The sequence below is a fragment of the Diceros bicornis genome, chromosome 25 (assembly GCF_020826845.1).
Source record: "Diceros bicornis minor isolate mBicDic1 chromosome 25, mDicBic1.mat.cur, whole genome shotgun sequence".
In the NCBI taxonomy this organism is placed as follows: Eukaryota; Metazoa; Chordata; class Mammalia; order Perissodactyla; family Rhinocerotidae; genus Diceros; species Diceros bicornis.
In genome coordinates, this window is record NC_080764.1 from 36557999 (window position 1) to 36581046 (window position 23048).

Genomic DNA, 23048 nt, shown 5'->3' on the forward strand with positions numbered 1-23048 from the left:
GAATGTATAGATCACATTTTGTTTATCCATTTATGTCTTGATGAACACTTGTGTTGTTTCCATCTTTTGACTGTTGTGAATAGTGCTGCTATAAACATTCTTGTACAAGTATGTAATCAGTATCTTTTCAATTCTTTTGGATCTGTACTTAGGAGTGGAATTACTGGGTCATATAGCAATTCTGTTTAACTTTTTGAGGAACTGCCAAACTGCTTTCACAATGCTGCACGATTTTACATTCCCACCAGAGATGTATAAGAGTTACAATTTTCCACATCCCCTCCAACACTTGTTATTTTCCTTCTCCTCCTCCCCCTCCTCCTTCTTCTTATTATTATCATCATCATAGCTACCCTAGTGGGTGTAAAGTAGTAATTCATTCTGGTTTTGATTTGCATTTTCATAATGACTAATGATGTTGAGTACCTTTTATGTGTTTGTAGGACATTTGTATATCTTCTTTGCAGAAATGTCTATTCAAGTCATTTGCCCACCTTTTAATTGGCTTGTCTATTTACTGTGAAGTTGTAAGTGTTCTTTATGTATTCTGGATAGTAAACACTATCAGATATATGATTTGCAAATAGTTTCTCTCATTCTGATGGCTGACTTTTCATTGTATTGATAATGTCCTTTGAAGCATAGAGTATTTAATTTTGATGAAGTCTAATTTATCTATTTTTCTTTTGTTGCTTTTGTTTTTGGTGTCATATCTAAGAATCCATTACCATAGATTCATCTTCTAAACCACGAAGATTTACCCTATGTGTTCTTCTAAGAGTTTTATAGTTTTAGCTCTTCTATTTAGGTCATTTTTCCATTTTGAGTTGATTTTTGTATATGTTGTGAAGTAGGGATCCAACTTCATTCTATTGCCTGTGGATATCCAGTCATCTCATTATCATTTATTGAAGAGATTATTCTTTCCTCATTGAATGGTCTTGGCAACTTGTCCAACATCATAGGGCCATAGATGTATAAGTTTATTTCAGGACTCTCAATTCTACCTGATTGGTTTAAATGTCTATCATTATGCCAGTATTGCACTGTTCTTATTACAGTAGCTTCCTATAAGTTTTGAAATCAGGAATAGTGAGACTTCCAATTTTGTTCTTCTTTTTCAGTATTATTTTGGTAATTTTGGGTCCTTCAAAATTCCATATGAATTGCAGGATCTACTTTTCCGTATCTTCAAGATAGGCCACTGGGAAATTTGGTAGGGACTGAATTGAATCTGTAGATTACTTTGGATAGTTTTGGCATCTAAACAATATTAAGTCTTCCAATCCACGGACACAGAATGTTTCTTGATTTTATATAAGTCTTTGATTTCTTTCAGCATTGTGTTATAGTTTTCAGTATACAAATTTTTCACATCCTTGATTAAATCTATTCCTAGGTATTTTATTATTTTGGATGTTAGTGTAAATAGAATTGCTTTCCTAATTTCCTTTTTTTGTTGGTCATTGCTGGTTTATAGAAACAGTTTATTTTTGTATATTGATCGTGTACCCTGCAACTTTGCTGAATTTGTTTAGCAGTTCTCCTAGTCTCTTTGCAGCGTCTTTGGGATTTTCTATATATCGGATTATATCATCTGCAAATAGAGATAGGCCAGCTGAAAATTTAGTGATATTTTCAAATTGCAGTGGGAGAAATAACTATCTAAATAGATGTAATACCCTGCTAAATTGTCAAGGAAGATTTAGAAGAAAATGAACACAGTTTCAAACGTTCAAAGATTAAGAGCTGTCCACAAAAAATTTCCTTGGAATTTAAAAATTCTAATAGGTTAAAAGTAAAAGGTTAAAGATTTTTGCTTATTATCTGACTAAATAGTTACTACCAGACCCAACCATGCCACAGATAGCAAGCAAATATAAACTCAAAAAAAAAAAAAAATACACACACAAACTTACAACTGTCTGAAAGCAGGCAGAATCTGAAGGCAAGTCAATACTCGGAAGGAGGGAGTGGCACAGATATAGTTACACATTTTTCCAGCTTTTAGCCTGAGGGCTGGCTAAAGTCAGTGCCTGGTGAAAGGGATAAAACACTAACAGAAAACCCACAGTCTTTCCGGCCTGAAGAATCAGAGGCAGAGTGTGAGGCATCCATATCTGCTGGAAAATGAAGTTTAAATCCCTAAAAAGAGAGAAACATTGATTGGCAACCTCATATGCTGTGTACAAATTCTTCCTATATATCTGGCTGACCTCTGAACCACAAATGTACTGGACACCCTCTTTCGGAGAATAAAAAAATTGAATTAAGATTTAAGCTTCCACCTAAGATACAGCGTTTTCAGTTTGGGTAAAGCCAAGTAATCGCCTGCTAAGACAAACAAATAAACCAAAAGCAACATTTTTCAGAAGAAAAAAACAAAAAAGACCAAAATTTAGAGTCTTCATAACATAACACTCACAGTGTGCAGAATATAATCCAAAATTACTTGGAATACAAAGAATCAAAAAAATTTGACTCATATTTAAAGGAGAAGACAATGAAAGAGGACCTACATTTAGATGACCTTGACGTGATGAAGAAAAACATGTGATTAGGTTAAATATTTATTCATGAAGAGAATTCTCAGAAACATAACAACGGAAGGGAACTTTTTCAATCTGATAAAGGGCATCTATAGAGCCACACTAGTTGCATATTTAATGATAAAAATGAGCAAGTTGCCCCTAAAATCATGAAAATGGGAAAGAATGCATGCTCTCTCCACTTCTCAATATTGTCTGGAGGTACCAACTATTGCTAGAAGGTAAGAAAAAGAATAAAATGCATGAAGATTAGAAGGCAAGAAATAAAACTGTCTCTACTTGCAGATGACCAGATTCTTTATAAAGACAACCCTAATGAAGCTACAAAAATGACTAGAACTAATAAATCAACTTAGCAAGATCATAGGCTAGTAGGTTAACTTATAATAATCCATTTTTATGTGCTAGCATCACAATACTGGAAATTATATTTTAAAAATTCCACTTGTAATTGCATTGAACACAAAAAGTTCTTAGAAATATATTTAACAAAAGTCATGAAAAGCCTCTAAAAGGGGGCATGTGGGGCTTTAATAGGGACTACGTGTGTCAATTTTATCATTACTTTTAAAATTGCTCATAGATGTGATAAATATGTTTCATGGCAAGAATAAAATGTTTAGAGAACGTTCCTAGCATATAGTTAGATATTATTACCTGTAAGTAAAATGCATTTAAGTATGATTCTGAATTAATATTTTACCAGGATCACAGCCTTTGTAGGCTCAAAAGCACGTGCCTATCTTACAGCAAAGTTACTTAAATCTGCAACCTTCCACATTCAGATAGGATTTTTTTCTCACTTATAAATAAGTCATATCATGTTACTTTGCTGCTCAAAACTTTCTAATGGATTTACATTTAATTTGGATTAAAGTCTAAATTTTTATGTGGCCAACATGATCTGCCCCAGGCCTCCATGATCTGGCCCAGGCCATTGTTTTCTTTCATGAGCTCTCCTGCTCATTCTGCCTTTATTGCTGTTCCTTGAAAATACAAGTATGTTTCCACTCTGCCCCCCTGTTTTTTTCAGAATGGAAATCTCTCTCCATAGGTTGTCACTCATCTGATCTCTGCTCAAATATCACTCCCTCAGAGACACTGCCTTGATCACTCTGACAATGGCATTGTCTTAATCTCTATCATCTAAACTTCTCCACTTTTTCTATAAAACTATGACTCTGACAATGCCTTTTATATATATGATTATTATATATTATATTTAACATATTTTATATATTACAAATCTATTTTTTAATTATATGCCTCCTCTAATAGAATATAAGCTAATTTCCACTAAGTTCCATAGGAACACATATGTTGTTTCATTTGTTGCTATAGCTCTACTGTCTAAGACTGTATTATCTACGTGATTTGCCGTCAATAAAGAGTCATTGAAAGAATGAAAGAAGGATACTTTGCATCTCTTTGCATAGCTCTCCAGCTAAGTTTCTTTGGTTAGATATGATTAAATCCATTAATCTCAGATAATTTTAAAGTACAGAAGATTAACACTTAGCCCTGTGAAAGATCAAGAGTTCATGCCTTGTATGGCCAGGTTAGTCTACTTTCACAGGATCTCCTTCATGATTCTCAGTAGTTTCAGCCTTGTGCACACTCGTACACACGCATACATACATACACACACACAATTTCTTACAATCTATCATTAGAGTTTTACTATGTGCCTTAACAGTAAAAAAAAAAAAAAAAAAAAAAAAAAAAAACACCACTTTTCCCAAGGGAAATGTAGTTTCTTTATATAAACATTAGGAGTTATTTCTGGCTAGAGTCACTCACTCTAAAAATTACATAATGTGTGATTTTTAAAATATTCCCTTTGCTTTTGGTAGAGTGTGATTACATGAGATTGCCAATGGTCATCATAATACATATCCATCTCCATCTATTTCTCTGAGTAGTGTTATAATTTAGTTACCTTTTATTGTATTTCATCATAGTTTTTTATTACTACATACATTCCTTAAGGCATTTCACACATTAATAGTTATTTCATTAATTTTAATCTTGAATATCACTTTATTTGGGTGCCTGTGAAAATGGAATCCATCTGTGTATTGACATGATTGTGACAGAAAACAAGTGGTTGCCAAACATTCTGTAGAATTACACTCAGTGCCAATTTGGTTTTGGCAAATATTAATGGAAAATAAATCACTAATGAACTCTTTGCCTAGAATAATATTTGATGTTTATAGTTTCTCTCATCAAAAGACATCAAACATGCAACAAGTGAAAACCATGTTAACCTTCAAAGAAAAATCCCTGTGAGAAAAGTAGAGGTCATGTATTTCTACTCCAATTTCATGTACTTTCTAAACCACTTTTCCAGGGACAGAGGTAAAGTTTTTAAAAAATGACACATAGAAAAGTGGAAAGGAAGCTGTCCCTTATCCACAGAAAAATTATTTAAACGAGATTTGCTCAAATATTGGATTCAAATTAATTTTGATAGGGTTCTTTGGAGCATTTCACACATGAAGACAGATGTTAATGATTATACAATTCTTTGAAATGTGTTGTAAATTGATTAAATCTAATATTGGCCAGGAAGTATTTTGTTACATGTTTTACTGTCAAGTACACTGCAGTTCCTTGACTATATCTCAAATAATATATTTTCATGAGTAGCAATTTTAGTAGTTCATTCATTCATTGTTTTAAAAATTTCATAAATTAAAAACGGAGTCAAAAATTAATCTTGGAGTTTGGATTCCTCTGCCCCTACTGCCTCCTCAGTTGCTAATAACTGGCTTCCTTTCCCTCCCACCTGAAGTTGAACCCAGCACTTCTGCCTCCTTCCTCCTCCCCAGTCTTTCTCCTATATTATAGTGATTCTTAATGTGCGGTGCATAGACCAGCACATGAGAATTAACTGGGCACCTGTTACAAAAGCAAAAATTCAGACCCACACCAGACCTACTGACTCAGAATCTCTGGGAACTGAGCTCAGCAATCAGTGTTTTGGATTGTGATTTTGGTGCATGCTAATGTTTAAGAATCACTGCTTTATATAATTTTCTTTACCATACTCATGAAAGTCTTATGCTAGAGGCTTAGTTTCTATTTCTCGAAATAAATAGTGTACACAGCATTCTATCTGTTGCAGTGCTTAATGAAGCTATTTTCCTTGTTTCTTAAATTCGTCTAGGTATTGCCTAATTGCCTAATTGACACTTTTCAAGTGATTACACAGCCTAAATTGGGAACCTGCATTCAAAAGAAGACAAAAGTTAAATCTCCCCTTATCTTATAAGAAAATAATCTTAAAATAAAATATTTTAGAATGTGTGACCATATAGTATCTTTATAGTTTTATTTTTAATCTTCATTACCAAAAATGGTAGAAGGGAACTAATAGAATGTAGATAGATTATAATAGGTGGTAATATAGTGGAATAGTGGGGTTGGTGAGGTCAGGGAAGACTTCTCTAAGGATGTGACATTAAATTAAGATTGGAAAAGAAAGGAGAAACTAGGCATGCACAGAACAATGGATAAGATTTTTGAGGATGCAGAAACTGTGTGAAAGCCCAGGTGGCATGAAAGAGTATGTTGTTGTGTATAAATAACTTATAAGAGGTCAATGGGTGTTCAGCATAGTGGACAAATGGGAAGGATGAGAGAGATGAGAGAGAACAGGTATGGAGGAGTCGATCTGGCTTCTGTCATTAAGAGTAAGACATATGAAATTCAGACACGTGACATGAATCGATGGTTTGCCCTTCCTATTACTTCATTGCAGTCCATTTTGTCAGTGTAGTGCAGTTCCTTTATGTAGGGCCTAAAAGCCCAGAGCAAGCAGTTTAGATTTTACTGTAAAAAATTTAAAAAGTCTTTATGGATGGCAAACACTGAAATGACAAAATCCATTGGTGTCTGTAATAGATAAAGATGTTTGCTTGCACCATTATCAGTACAGTTTTGAAAGTTCTAATAATGTAACATAGCATGAAAGGAAAAAGAAGTCTGTTTAACAAAATATAAAATTAGCTAACACCTCCATGATATCACATAATTACCATTTCTTTTTTGTGGTGAGAACATTTCAGATCAACTCTCTTAGCAATTTTCAAGTATACAATATAGTACTGTTAACTATAATCACAATGCTGTGCATTAGATCCCCAGAATTTATTCATTTTATAACTGGAAGTTTGTATCCTTCCTATTGCAATATGTAAGTGTATCAAGTCAACACATTGTATGCCTTAAACTTACACAATATTATATGACAATTATATCTCAATAGAGAAAATGCAAAATTAATTTTATATACTTAAAACTCAGCAAATGTTTAAAAATTCAAATAAAAAACACCTAGAATTGGTAATAGATAATAGAAATAGTAACATTACTATTAGAAAGAAAAAATAAAGGTTTGAAGCAGATAGTCCTGGTTTCTGTCTGAGCAGCATCATTTATAGAATATGTTCTTTTGAAAGTTATTTAGTTTCAGTGAGCATCAGTTTCCTCACCTGTAGAATAGGAGAAAATAATACATATTTTGCAGGTTTGCACTGAAGATTAAAAATGATAGTACAGCCCACAGCTAAAATCATACTCAATAATAAAAAGCTGAAAGATTTTCCTCTAAGATCAGGAACCAGGCAAAAATGCCCCCACTTGCCACTCTTCTTCAACACAGTATTGGAAGTCCTAGCCAGACCAATTAGGCAAGAAAAAGAAATAAAAAGCATTTAAACTGGAAAGGAAGAAGTAAAACTGTCACTATTTGCAGATGACGTGATATTATACGTAGAAAACCCTGAAAACTCCACCAAAAACATGTTAGAATAAATGATTCAGTAAAGTTGCAGGATACAAAATCAACATACAGAAATCTGTTGCATTTCTATACACTAATAATAAACTACCAGAAAGAGAAATTTTAAAAAAAATCCCATTTCCAATTGTTTCAAAAAAGAATAAAATATCTAGAAATAAATTTAACCAAGGAGGTGAAAGACCTGTACACTGAAAACTATAAGACATTGATGAAACAAATTGAGGAAGACACATATAAAGATATTTCATGCTCTTTTGGGTTAGAAGAATTAATATTGTTAAAATATCTATACTACCCAAAGCAATCTACAAATTCAATGCAATCCCTATCAAAATTCCAATAGCATTTTTCAAGAAATAGAACAAACAATTCGAAAATTTGTATGGAACCACGAAAGACCTCAAATAGCCAAAGTAATCTTGAGTAAAAAGAACAAAGCTGGAGGCATCACGGTCTTTGATTTCAAACTCTATGACAAAGCTATAGTAATCAACATAAAATGGTATTGGCATAAAAACAGACACATAGGTCAATGAAACAGAATAGAGAAACAAACCCAAGCATATATGGTCAATTAATTTATGACAAAGGAACCAAGAATATAGAATGGGGAAAGGAGAGTCTCTTCAATAAACGGTGTTGGGAAAACTGGACAGCCACATGCAAAAAAATGAAACTCAACCACTGTCTTACACCATACACAAGAATTAACTCAAAATGGATTAAAGACTTGAATGTAAAACCTAAAACCATAAAACTCCTAGAAGAATATGTAGGCAGTAAGCTCTTTGACATCGGTCTTGGCGATGATTTTTTGGATTCGACGTCAAAAGCAAAAATAAACAAGTGGGATGACATCAAACTAAAAAGCCTCCGCCCAGAAAAGGCAACCTACAGAATGAGAGAAAATATTTGCAAATCATATATCTGATAAGAGGTTACTATCCAAAATATATAAACAACTCATACTACTCAATAGCAAAAAATAATCTAATTAAAAAATGGGCAGAAGATCTGAAGAGACATTTCTCCCAAGAAGGCATACAGATGGCCAAGAAGTACATAACAAGATGCTCAACATCAGTAATCAGCAGGGAAATGCAAATCAAAACCCCAATGGCATATCCCCTCACACCTGTTAGAATGAATATTATCAAAAAGACAAGAGATAAATGCTGATGTGGATGTGGAGAAAAGAAAACACTTGTGTACTGTGGTGGGAATGTAAATTGGTGCAGTCACTATGGAAAACAGTATGGAGATTCATAAAAACTAAAAATATGACAACATGGATGGACATTGAGGGTATTATGCTAAACAAAATAAGTCAGAGGGAGAAAGTCAAACACCGGATGATCTCACTCATAAGTAGAAGATAAAAGCAACAACAAACAAACACATAGAGACAGAGACTGGATTGGTGGTTACCAGAGGGGAGGATGGGAAGGAGGAAGGCGAAAGGGATGATTAAGCACATGTGTGTGGTGGAGGATTGAAATTAGTATTTGGGTGGTGAACATGATGTAATCTATGCAGAAATAGAAGTATAATGATGTACTCTTGAAATTTATACATCATACACCAATGTTACCGCAATAAAAAAATAAATTAAAAAAATATATGCAATTACCATATGATCCAGCAATTTCACTTCTGAGTATTTATCTGAAGAAAACAGAAACACCAACTTAAAAAAAAAAACACGCACCCCCATGTTTATTGCAGCATTTACAATAGCCAAGATATGGAAACAACCTAAGTGTCCATCAACCAATGAATGGATAAAGAAAATGTGGTATATATACAATGGAATATTATTCAGCCATAAAAAAGAATGAAATCTTGCCAATTTGCAACATTTAAGGGCATTGTGATAAGTAAAATAAGTCAGACAGAGAAAGACAAAAACTGCCTGATCTCACTTGTATGTATATCTAAAAAAAACCAACGAAGCTCAAAATAGATTGGTGGTTGTCAGGCAGGGGGTGGAGGGTGGGTGAAATGGGTGAAGGGAGTCAAAAGGTACAAACTTCCAGTAATAAAATAAATAAATTATGAGGATGTAATGTACAATGTAATGGCGACTATTGTTATTAATATTGTATTGCATATTTGAAAGTTGCTAAGAGAGCAGAACTTAAAACTTCTTATCACTAGGAAAAAAAATTCTGTAACTATGCAGCGTGACGAATGTTAACCAGATTTATTGCGGTGATCATTTCACAATATATACAAATATCAAAATATTATGTTGTAACCTGATACTAATATAATATTTTATGTCAATTATACTTCAATATAAAAAATGATAGTACAAGAGCTTAACAGAGAGCAAGCACCTCCAAATTAGCTATTCTGATTCCTGGCGGTGTTTCCACTTTGCAAATATATGTGAGTGAATGTCTATCTGCAGCTATATTTTCCTATATAACAGCAATAACCAATCAAAAACACAATGAAAAAATATATAAACCACATAAGAAGGAAAGGTATCATTTAACAAGAATATTAAAGCATAAATTATGAATTTAACAAAAGTGTTAAAAAGTAGAAGAAAAAATTCTACTACCTACTAAGTAGGTATCATATCTTTGAATGAGTTATGGTTTTTTATATTTAAAAAATAATCCTTCAATTAAAGAATTAAACATAAAAGCTAAAACAAAAGTTTTTAAATTTATTTGTGACCTTGGGATAGAAATGTGTTTTTTAAAGAGGCAAAATGCAAAAGATGAAAAAATATATATAAATTTTATCACATTATGTTTAAAAATTCTGTGCGTCACAAAGTTTTTTAATGTACTTTTATTACATATGGTAAAATTCAATCTTTTTGATATACAGTTCTGTGAGCATTGATAAATGATGAAGTCATGTAACGAACGACCACAACTGAGATAGAGAACAGTTATACCAGCCCCCAGATATATTCACTTATGCAACTTGGTAGTCAGACCCTCTCCCCATTTCTAGCCCCGACTACCAAAGATCTGTTTGTTCCTAAATTTTGCCTTATCCAGAATGTCATGTAAATGGAATCATCTAATGTGAAGACTTTAGAGTCTGGCTTCTTTCATTTAACTTAACACATTTGCAATTCAGATATGTTGTTTCGTGAACGGATAGTTTGTTGCTTTCAATTGCTTAACAGTAGTCCAGTGTATGGATGTAGCACTGTTTCTTTATCCAAACATCATTGAAAGAACATCTGGGTTGTTTCCAGGTTTAGGGCAATTTTAATAAAACTATTATAAACATTCACATACAGGTTTATGTGTAAATATCAGTGTTCGTTTCTCTTGAGTAAATATCTAGTCGTGGGATAATTGGGTCATACAGTAAACGTGTGTTTCACTTTATAAGAAACCACAACATTTCTCCAAAGTGGCTATACCATTTTGTATACAAGCAATGTATGAGTTCCAATTGCTCCATATCCATATTAGCACTAGGTATTCTCAGGTTGTTTGTTGCTTTGTTTTTTAATATAACCACTTAATAGGTGTAAAATGGTATCTCATTGTGGCTTTAATTTGCAATTCTGTAATCACTAATAATGTCTTTTTATTTGTGTAATTGTTATCTGTATATCTTTTTGGTGAAGTGTCTGCTTAGTACTTTTTCCTATTTTAAAAATTTTTTTTTTTTCTCATTATTGAGTTTTGAGAATTCCTTATGTACTCTGGCTATAAATCTTTTATCTATATAATTCAAGTATTTTCTCTAGTTTGTGACTTTTCATTCTCTTAACTTTGGTTATCAAAGAACAGAATTTTAAAATTGTGATTAAGTCCAATTTATCATTTTTTTAAATGGGTCATGCTTTTGGTGTTGTACTAACAAATCTTTGCCTCGTGCAAGGTCACAAAGATTTTTTTTCTCAAATGCTTCTGGTGGGGATCTCAAATGGTACAATCACTTTGGAAAACAGATTGACAGTTTCTTAAAACATTAAACATACACCTGTCATGTGATCCAGCGATTCGACTCCTAGTTAGTTACCTAAGAAAAATGAAAACATATATTCATACAATGGCTTGTCCATGAATGTTCATAGCAACATTATTTTTAGTAACCAAAAACTAGAAACAACTTGAATGTCCATCAAATGTGAATCATTATATAAATTGTGATCTATCCATATAAGAAACAATATTCAGCAATACAAAAAAGAACTTATTGATACATGCAACAAATGTGTCTCAAAATAATTGTGCTAAGGGAAAAAGCCAGACAAAAAGAATTCATAAATTAATATTCTATTAATATAAAATTCTAGAAAATGCAAACTAATCTACAGTGACAGAAACACAGTAATGTTTGCCTAGGAAAAGGGTAGTGGTGGGGAGAGGAACTGAATTAAAAAGTGATACAAATAGATTTTGGAGATTTGGGGTATGTTCATGACCTAAATTGTGGTGATGGGTTCACGGGTGTATACATATGTCAAAACTCATAAACTTGTACATTTTAAATATGTTAGTTTATTTTATGTCAGTTACACCTCACTGGCACCTTTAAAATAGTCATATATTTAAAAGGAAAAAACAACAACAACAGCAATTTTGAGGAAATCTTCATTTAATGGATTACAAATGCTAAAATTTCTGGACTTTGGACATATGAGTAGAAAAATAATTTAGGGAAATACAGTGACATCTGAATAATTAAGAGACATAACTACAAATTTTTAGCATTCATCTCTATCCTGTATGTTATCATAATCACTGAAATAAATATTTAAATTCTATATCCAGGTTGATAACAAATTTGAGTTGCTTGCCACTGCTTAATATATCTTTTAGAAAAGTTAACACATGGGCATTTACTTATAACTATCCACCATCCATTTTATTCCATGTAGAAAAATTACAACATTTTGCAACTTTCTGCAACGTTCATCTATGCAAGTTGAGATTTTTTTTCTTATTTCCTCAATTCTGGTATAGAAATATAAATTTGGGGGAGAGCTAAAGAATGCTTAAGGTGTGAATTTTTCTTTGAAATAATGCCTGAATCTTGAAGCAGATTTTAGTTTGCAGCAAAAAAGCAACAGTGGAATGGAATTTGCTTTTTAGTATGATTCCTCTTGAGAAAATATTGTCTGATAAACAAGAATCCATGTATTATCTCCTGGCAAAAACAAAAGTTTAGACAAGTTATCTGGGGATATTTGTGATGCATCATGTCAAAACTAATAAAACCGTAGGAAATCACCTTTTCCCACAAATCTCTTAAGGACTTTCTGTTTTATATGCCTTTGGCTTTCAGTGGTATAACATCTGAATAAATATCCACATCAAAATTTAAAGTAAGCAGGCTTAGTCCATCAGTGTACCTTTAAATGTACTAAACGTTGGTGCTGATTATTGACGGCTGTTGCCTCCCTAATAATCAAGGAAATGAATGACTTGCTCATGGAGAGCAAGTGCCAAGTTTGTCTCAGTAGTCAGAGTGTGGTTTGGAGCAGAACCATTCTGAGAGAAATAACATGACAGGAATAAGCCAGCCAAGAGCTAGACATCTTGTTCCTCTGGGATCCTTATATGATGTCAGGAATACCCAATATAACTTTTCTCTGATTGTATCCTTATTATAAAAAAAATCCTATTGGTGACTGAGGATGTTCAATTGTGACAATGGTGAACCATTCTTAAGCTTACTCATCAGGTTCTAGATCTTTCTTGGGGTCACCTGGCTTAACACTTTGAGCTGTATTGTTTTCCTTCCTTTCTTGGCACTATCAATATATTTGCCTATGTAATTTTAGACTCTTTCTCTTATTCTCCTCGCACTCGATATCTGTCTAGACTTCATATCACCAAAAATTTTCTTTTATCCCTTGACTATCAAATACATTTTTAATATTTTTTGTTTTCAGAGACTTGTTTATTTTTCCAATATTATGTCCCCAATGTTTTGTCCTTCATTGATTTTATTATCATGAGTCAATGTTTTTAAATGTCTATCGTTAATTCTCTACTGCTGTTCATCTTCCCCTGGGTCATTTGAAACAGAACCAGTTACAACAAGGGAGTGTGGATGAAAGAGGTATTTTCCAAAAATCCATTCTTGCCTCAGTTTGAGTCAGGACTAATGTAAGTGAAAAAATGTAGAGTGTCATCCCCTTCACAGGAAAAACTTTATACCCTTAGCTTAACTTTCACACAGATTGTAGCATTTTTTTCAAACTTTGAATCTGCTTGAGACACTGTCCATGGACTAGCAGGTGGTTGTAGTGTTAACTATTGTTTCAGGAATTCTTCCTAGCAAACTGTCACAAAATACCAGCGGGAATTGATAACGTATTTCTCACTCTCACATCTAAGGCTTGCCGGTGGAGACTTTGCTCCTCATGTTTAGTTCTGGGCCCAAGGATGGAGGGACAGGGGCTGCTCAAGGCATGGTCTCCTCTGACAATGGAAAACACTCAAGACAGCAAGGGCAATAGCACGAGCGCATTTAAAGCATGGACTGTATCCACTGGCCAAAGTAAGTCACTTGGCCAAGCTCAAAGTCAAGAGGTGAGGAAGTATACTCTTCTCATGGCAAGGGTAGGGGCTGGGGCTAAGTAGTGTGTATTTGCTGAAAAATAATCTACCTAACCAGTAGAGTGTTTGCAAACTCTTTTCAAAACTCAAATGTCTAAAGAAGTAAAATAGTAACTAGTCTGACATTAGTGCTTCAGTAAGAAAGATATTGATTTATTTTCCCATAAAAATGTATAGTTAGATGGAGATTAAAATCAATTTTTACATTACATTTGGGGTTAAGTGGATTTGAAGACTGGCCTGAAACCAAACCACCATGAATAGTATTATTTATGTGTCCCAAGTCATAAAAGTTCAACCTATCAACACTTTTTTGGGGGAAAATGATAATTCGGGGAATGGACTGCATATGCTTCTCTACTTTTTCATATTTCCCACAAAACACCTAGAGTTTTATTTTTGATTGAGATGATGGAAGCTTAGAATAAGATGTGAGTTTATTCAGATGTGCATTTCTAGAAGGTCTGCATAAAAACATAGCCCAAAGCACACACCATTTTCTGATATAATAATAGAAAGTTGGCTTAGAATATCCTGTGTATTTTCTTTCGTTAGATTTGTGTATTTAACATTAACTGTACGGTCATCTTTTAAAACTACCATTCATCTATTTATGTTGTACAATAGAATTTAACAAAATAAACAGTGGTTAAGTATAACCTTTAAAAAACAAACAAAAGCTCAAGTAGGATATGCAACTTTATACTTCTGCTATAGCCACTAGATATATACTCATCTCACTTTTCTTCCTCTGAGGCATCCAGGCAACCCAACAACACAATTTTCAAAGAACAGGTAGGTGGTACTATGAGGAAAACACACAGGCAGTGTGTGAGGGCACACACACATATACACACACACACAGAATAAGTTCACATTTATCTATACTTATTAATTAATATTAAGGCAATAAAAATTAAGGTAATTTTAAATACTCAAAAATCTTAGAATTCTAACTAAAATATCTATTCTTTTCATTTTTTTATCGAGGTATAATTGACATACATTATATTAGTTTCAGGTGTACTACATAATGATTCAATATTTATTAATATTATAAAATGATCACCACAATAACTCTAGTTAATGTCTGTAAAATATCTATTTAAATATATATCTAATCTTTTCAGATTCTCTAATAGAAGTAGGGAGTTTATTCCCACTATAATAAAAAGTTAACATTGTGTTTATTATTTATTACTTATCTAACTTTCTTCAAGTAGATTGAGCTAATTCTAACATTGACATTCCTGACCCAGAAAAATGTCTCAAATTTCATACCATCTTTCAGCACCAGATTTATTTGAAGTTTCTATTCAATAATGAAATAATTATATAGTAACATATGTTATAAACAGTCCATGACATGTATAGAGGCTGAATTCAATGGAATTTATTTTGGTATATGATTCCGGCTAAGTTGATTAAAGGTACTTTGGCACAAACTAAATGTTTTTGACACCATACACATTTTTATTATTCCAGCACATTAACAACTGTGGGATGCAATAGTGTGACATAAAAATATATCGATAATTTTATGATAGCTGACTGTGGTTACCTGTGCTACACCCATGGGCATCACCTCTTTCTGCACCCTAAGTTCCCAAACAGTGTCAGCATCTGGGGATCTCTCAAGCCCTAGCTGTTGTTTTTTTGTGTGCCTATCAATACACAGTCATATTACAGTCATAATAGTAATTTGCAGATTAAAAGCTATTTCCTTGCAAATGGAAACGAAAATCCATTGGCCTGCTTGAGTTTTATAAATCTAAATTTAGGAAAAGCCTGTACTGTTTAATCTGGGCCAGTTTTCAGTTCACGTGTCAATGTGATATTTTCTTGTAAATCAGCAGTTGTATAATTAGGAGACTTGTCTTAAACAAAAGGCAAAATTAAAAATATACATCCTTTTTCTCATGTTCCCAACTCTCAGCTCTGGTATATGAGATTCCTAGTATGTCAAATATAGAATATACTGCAGACCAATGAAGATGGTGGAGGGCTTTAAATTTATCCTGGTAACGGAAGATCTGGCCTTTGATCTGTATCAGAGATCTGTTTTCATCTACATCAGTACCCGATATCCTGTAAAGTCTAAATTCTCCCAGTTGTTCTGATTTGTCCTGTAGTTTAGGAGATTTCGCCTCTGCTTTCTTGAGTGGTACTACCGAGGGGGATGGGAGGGAGATGGATCCTTACAGGCGGATCCAGGGTTTTCAATGCCCTACAGCACGTTTTTGTAAATACATCTGTTTACATCTGCTCTGAGCAGGAGCAGCACATCCTGGCATGTTTCACATCCCTCCTCACCTCAGAATGCAGTTACTTGACAGGCATATCAAGGGGATCGTTCATTGTCCAATACCTCCTCATCTCAGAATAAGAATGTACATGTCAGAAAAATACATACAAGCACCTTGTGAGACTATCACTTGATATACTTCTAACCAGTATGCTTGTATTTTTGACTTATGTATTGAGTAGGAATGGGAACAAAATATTTACCTATTAATAGAAATGGTAAACATGCTGATATTTAAAAGACATGCTATATTACAAAAAATAAATCTGACATAATATTTTTACTTTTTTTGAACTATCTTTCAACTTTCATATGTCTGTTACTCATGCCTGGGTAGCGTTATCATGCAGATTTACTAAGATATAGAACCTGGAGAAAGGGTGGTGCATTTGTTAGAGTTAGACTCAGCAGATTAATCTAAAAGTATCATAAAATTAAAATGTAAAAAAGTCTCAAACAAGATAGAGTTTCTTGGTCACATAAATGAAATATGGAGGTCACTGGTCCTGAGCCGATGGTCTCAACTCCTTAAGAAAGGATTTCTTAGGCTGCTACATATGTGCTTACATTTTATGGGTGAAAATTTAGTTATGTGGTCACTTACGGTTGCAAGGGAACCTGGGAAATGTAGTATTTATTCTGGGCAGCAAAACAAAAGACTGTTGAAAGAAGTACTTGAGATACTTAAAAAATCAAAAAAAAAAGATAAAATCAAATCTACTGGGACTCAGCTTTCCTAGAGGAACAGAAAAATTTAAACAAACAAATTAAATAAACAAACTGAAAAGAATAAGAACACTTCATTGATTAAATAAGTATATTTGGGTGCCTAATTGGCCTGAGCATATTTCAGGCACTGAGATTCATAAGTGAAAACACACACACCTACACACACACACACACACACACACACACACACACACACACACACAATCTCTACCTTTATGTGGCTTACATTTTACTGGATGAAGACAGTTATTTTTGTTTGTTTTGTTTTGCTGTACTGCCATAGGCAGACTGATATTGCTAAAACTGAGTAATTATCCTGACTTTCTCCTGAGGATCCTCTCTGTACCTAGGATTCCAGGTGGTTTTGTAGTGATAAAGTGGCACGTGTTTCCTATCTTATACCTCTGGCACTATAGCATTCAGCTCTGTATTTCCATTTTGTTAATGGCATCATCCTCTTTCTGTTGCTGGCTCTTATGCACCTACGTCTCTAATTTGTAGAGAAATGAGATACCAATTATTTTCTCCACAAGCTGATCTATACCCTCCTTCATCTTTAAAAAAACAAAAACTCCAAGAAACCCAGGATTCTAATTTCCTAATTCTCCACCTTCCTTCCACCAACAGCTGGGACATTTGCAACATGGAATCCTCTCCCTCACCATCTAATCTTACACTAGAGCCCGGGTTCTGCTGAGATGGATTTATTTGTTAAATTTCAGTCTATGACAATATTTTCTCTTTTGTGTGTTTATTCAATTTCAAGAATACTTATCAAGCACAAATATTACTTGATTTTTCCATCAATTTTGAAACTTTTGGGAGCCTGTTGTTATCTTGCACTTTAACTGCACTTAAAAACAGTTATAGCTCAGAAAAACAGCTTTAGAGCAACATAAAGATTAAATATGAGGGTGCTTCAAAGAGTCAAATACCCTGCTACGCGGAGGTTGAAGTGTTGAAGAGGCTATACCGCTTTATCCCTATCACTTGTTCAAGGCACATGAGGTACATGTTCCACCTAATAATCTCTGATAGGAAACTCTTGTGTCAAAAGTATTAGCTTGGATGTCTTTAGCAGAAAAAGAGGGAAAAAACGGATTTGCTGTCTAGAAAGTAATATAGTTTTCCAAGAGCTAATAGAATAATTATATATGTGTATATCTGGAGGTGTATGTCTATGTGTATATATCAATATGTATTGCGTGTATATATAAAATTTGTGGATATGTGCATGACAAAGTAGGTGGAAGAGAGGATAGAATTAGATTTATATCAATTAACTTATAGGCATATCCCTTATATATTAAGTTGTTGTTGATACATTGTTAAGCAAGTTGTAGATTTGTTTACAAAGTATGATATTTATATAAAAACAAAAAATAAAAATCCAGATGTATGTGCATACATATACGTGTTCATATGTATAAACAAGGAGAATTCGGTAAAAATATGAAAGAATGGACACTGAGTTTCCTAACATTCATTAACAATTAAGGACATGCTTTGAAAATTTTTAAAGTGCTATTACTTACGAATTGCATTCTTTCTTCTTTGATCCTCTGTGAGAGAAACAAGTAAAAATGCAACATTTTCAATTAGTATTCAACTCCTTTTTATTTTATCTTCAGAAAATGATAGAAAACCCTCCAAAGGCATACCTACTTGGGCTATGGTATATATTTGGATTAAATATGTTTAAAACATATTTTTCAGATTTTTCAATTTGATAAAATATTTTATACTCTTGGGTAGTTCCTTCTCTTTTTCAATTTAGCTTTCTGATCTTGGCAATATTTTTAGAGTTATATTAATCTGTATAAAATTTTGATTCTATAAAATAACTCATCCATTCACTGTAAATAATATTATGCCATGCATTTTAAATTTAATTTCGGAATTTCAGCTAGCTGTGCTGCCAAGATTATACTACTATCAGGCTTGTTTCTGATTTGGTTGTGTAGCCTTTAGTTATAACATGCAACATGAAGACGCTGATCCCCAAAATACTTAGAGATATGTTGGTCCTCACTGAGTTGTAAATTGCTGCTTTAATTGGAACAGAAAGAAAACCTACTTTCTGCCAGTTATGTTAATATGTGCCTATCAGAAACTCTATTAACTGGCTTCATATTTTAAATATATTCCAGTGATGGCTTATCATCCCTGTAGACTGGCTCCAGGTATCTGCCCAGCTGGCCCACGGGTAAATGAAGGACTGCTCTCAACAGCAGCTGGCAGTAAGTAGACAGCTCAGTGTCAAGTATACACATACACACACACACACACACACCCTCCAAGACGCTCCCTTTCTGTAATTCAGCATCTGTAGAACATCTCAGTATCTAGCTTTGCCTTTGATCTCCCCATCTCATACTTGAGTCTACATGCATAAATAATCTCATTTCCTCTCAATTCTGCATTAAGAGCTGCGTATCTTTCAAACAAGAAAGATATACATGAAAACGGCCTTGTTGCATTTCAATTTACTTCACATCATTCCATTAATAGCCTCATTTACCCACAATCTACCCTCACGTTCAACAAATTCTTCCCCCTGCATTGAGAGATCATTGACACAAAACATTGTCAAGTGTACAACTTGATTTGATATACATATTACTAATTTATCATTTTCGTGTGTGGTGAGAACTTTTAAGATTTATTCTCTTGGCAACTTTCAAGTATACAATACAATATTGTTAACTATCATCACCAAGCTGTACATTAGATCCCTAGAACTTACTTATCTTATGACTGGAAGTTTGTACCATTTGACCAGCATCGCTCATTTCCCCCACTCCCCCACGGCAACCACCAATCCTCTCTCTGTTTCTATCAGTTTGGTTTTATAGATTCCATATATAAGTGAGATTATACAATATTTGTCTTTTTCTGTCTGACTTATTTCAAGTTTTTAATTTTTGTGTGTGTTTTAGCTTTTTATTTTGAAATAGTCATAGTGTTTTGTGCAGGTCACAGCCTATCCATAGTGGTGCTATGGACTAGAAATGCCTGGGGGCACTCATCTGGGCCTGCGGAGCCCCCACAGACACTTCCCCAAATGGAGCCAATGTTGTGGCTGGACTGGCTCTTATGGTTCTTATTATAACTGCAAGACACATCTCAGCAACGATCATCAGGGAACTTTGAAAAAAATCAAAGTTTATTACTAACATATCCTGGAGGATTCATGGCACAGCCCAAGGCCACACTGCAACGTCGCAAGGAGGGAGAGAAAGCGCTGCCAGGGGTTCTGCTTTTCTTGGGGTTGAGGGTGTGTGCCTAGGGTTTCCTGGGCTCACTCTTTATTGGTGAACTTAAAACATATGAGTGGGAATTAATGTGCGGGAGGGAAAAACAAGCGGTTAAAAGGTCACTTATGTAACTGAAATGGAGATCTCTAAAACAAAGGAAACTGCAGGGTAGGGCAGCCTGGCTCGTGTCTAGTCCTGTAGCTGGCAATGGACTTATCTGAGAGATAATTGTCTTTGAAAAGCTTAATGTCAGGCACTCGCTTTCCCATCAAAAAAGCCAACTGCCAGGTGCTTATACTACACATGGATTTGAGGAAAGTTACAAAGGTGACACAGAGAGGATTCAGGTGCCCTTCACCCAGCTTCCCCTCACGGTTCTCTCTTACATGATTACAGGACAAAATCAAAACCAGGAATTTGCCGTGGGTACAAAGTGTGTGTTTAGTTCTATGCCATGTTGACCCATGTGTAAATTTGTATAATTACCAATTCAAGCAGAATACAGAACTATTTTCATCACCACAAACGCCTCCCTCATGCTACCATTGACAGTCATCCTCATTGCCCTCTCCCACCATCCCTAACCCATGGCAGTCACTAACTCGTTTTCCATCTCTATAATTTTGTCATTTCAAAAATGTTATGTATATTGAATCAGACAGTATACGACATTTTAGATTAGGGTTTTTTTACTCAGCATGATGCCCTGGAGACCCATCTAAGTTGTGTTTATCAGTAGTTCATTCCTTCTTATTACTGAGTAGTGTTGCATAGCATGGAGGTACTACAGTTTGTTGAACCATTCACCTATGAGGGGATATTTGAGTTGTTTCCACATTTTGGTTACTTGCTGCTATGAACAATCATTTACAGGTTTTTGTGTTGATATAAGTTTTCATTTCTCTGGGATAATGTCCAGGAGTACAATTTCTGGGTTATATAGTAAATATATGTTCAGTTTTTTAAAAGAAATTGCCAAATTATTTTCCAGAGTGGCTGTAACATTTTACATTCACACCAGCAGTATGTGAGTGATCCAATTTATCTGTTTCTTTAACAGCAATTGGTATTGCCACTTTTTAAAAAATTTTAGCTGTTCTAATAGGTATGTAGTGATATCTCATCACAGTCATAATTTGCATTTCCCTAGGCTAGTTATGTTGAACACCTTTTCATGTGCTTATTGCCATCTTTATGTCTTCTACAGTGAAATGTCTTTTCATGTCTTTTGTCTATTTTTTAATTAGATTGTTTATGTTTAACTGGTATGTTTTGAGAGTTCTTTATATATTCTAGTAATGATCTGTAGTTTGCAAAATTTTCCCCCCAGTCTGTAGCCTGTCTTTTCATCCTCTTAATAGGGTCTTTCACAGAACACAATTTTTAATTTTGATGAAGTCCAAGTTATAATTTTTTTCTTTTGTGGATCATGCTCTTTGTGTCAAGTCTAGGAACTCTTTGTCTAACTCTCGGTCCTGAAGAATTTCTCCTACTGTCTGCTAAAAGTTTTAAAGTTTTACGTTTTACATTTAAGACTGTGATCTATTTTGAGTTAATTTGTGTAAAAGGGGTAAGGTATAGAGTGAGGTTCATTTTTTTACTTATAGATTTTCAGTTGCTCCAGCACCATTTATTTAAAAGGCTGTCCTTCCTCCATTGAATTCCATTTGCATCTTTGTCAAAAATCACTTGGCCATACTTCTGTGGGGCTCTGTCTCTGCTCTCTGTTCTGTTCCATTGATCCCTGCGTATATTCCTCTACCGATAACACACAGTCTTGATTCCTGTAGCTATATCATATGTCCCGAAATCAGATACGGTGTTTCATCTCACATTATTTTTCTTTTTAAAATTGTTTTTCAAAATTTTTCCTTTGCCTTTCCAAATAAATTTTGGAAAAATTTTTGGCTATAACTACAAAAAATCTTGCTGGGATTTTGATAGAAATTAATGGAAATGAAAGTCCAGGCTCCCCATGGTCCCTCTTTTTACTATAGAGGGTTGGGAGGATCTTACTGCCCAGTGGGGTAAAAGTCCCTGCTCCCCAGTAGTCCTTCTCTGACACCACTGTGTAGAAAGTGGGGGGTTGGGCCACCTCATTACGACCTGGCCAAGGTGGATAACTAGGCTCTTGACTCCGTCTTTGCTGGCAAAGTTGGGGCTGGGGACACAATTATTTCTGTCATGTTTGGCTGAAATAGAGCAGTTATTGTCTAAGAGTTTTGTATCTTGCTAAGCTCCTTCCCTGGTCCTTTGAGTAGAGAGAACAAGTTTACAGGGTTTTGTTACAGTGCTTTTAATCTTGTGTTTGTGCTCATTGGTGTTTTGGGATTTTCAGCTTGTTCAGCCCCTAGTCTGAGATATGTGAGGCACAAAGCAAACCCGGGGTACTCACCACTGTGTCATTCCTTGTATCATTATCCCATCGGCCTTCTTCTGTCCATCTTTCAGAGTCTTCTTATGGCGGTTTTCTATGTGATGTTCCAAGGTTTTAGTTGTACGTGGTAGGATGAATAGGGAAAAGCACTTCTATTCCAGCTTCCTGGAAGCCAACGTCACAAGTTTATAATTTAACATCTCTTATGTGCCCTGAACTGTGCTGTGCAACGAAAGTTTAGACATCAAGGAAATTACTTTCTACTAGAAAAGAAACAAACTTAGGCAGACTATCTCTAAATGACGTACATAGGAAGAAATAGATATGTACACTTGCCTAGAAATCAGAGGAAGACTACTCAGCTAAAACTAGAAGTTCAGGGACTATTTCTTATAGGATATGATGCCTGAATGGAGGCTTAAAATATAAGCAAAATTCACCAGACAAATAAAGCAGAAAAAGAACAATCC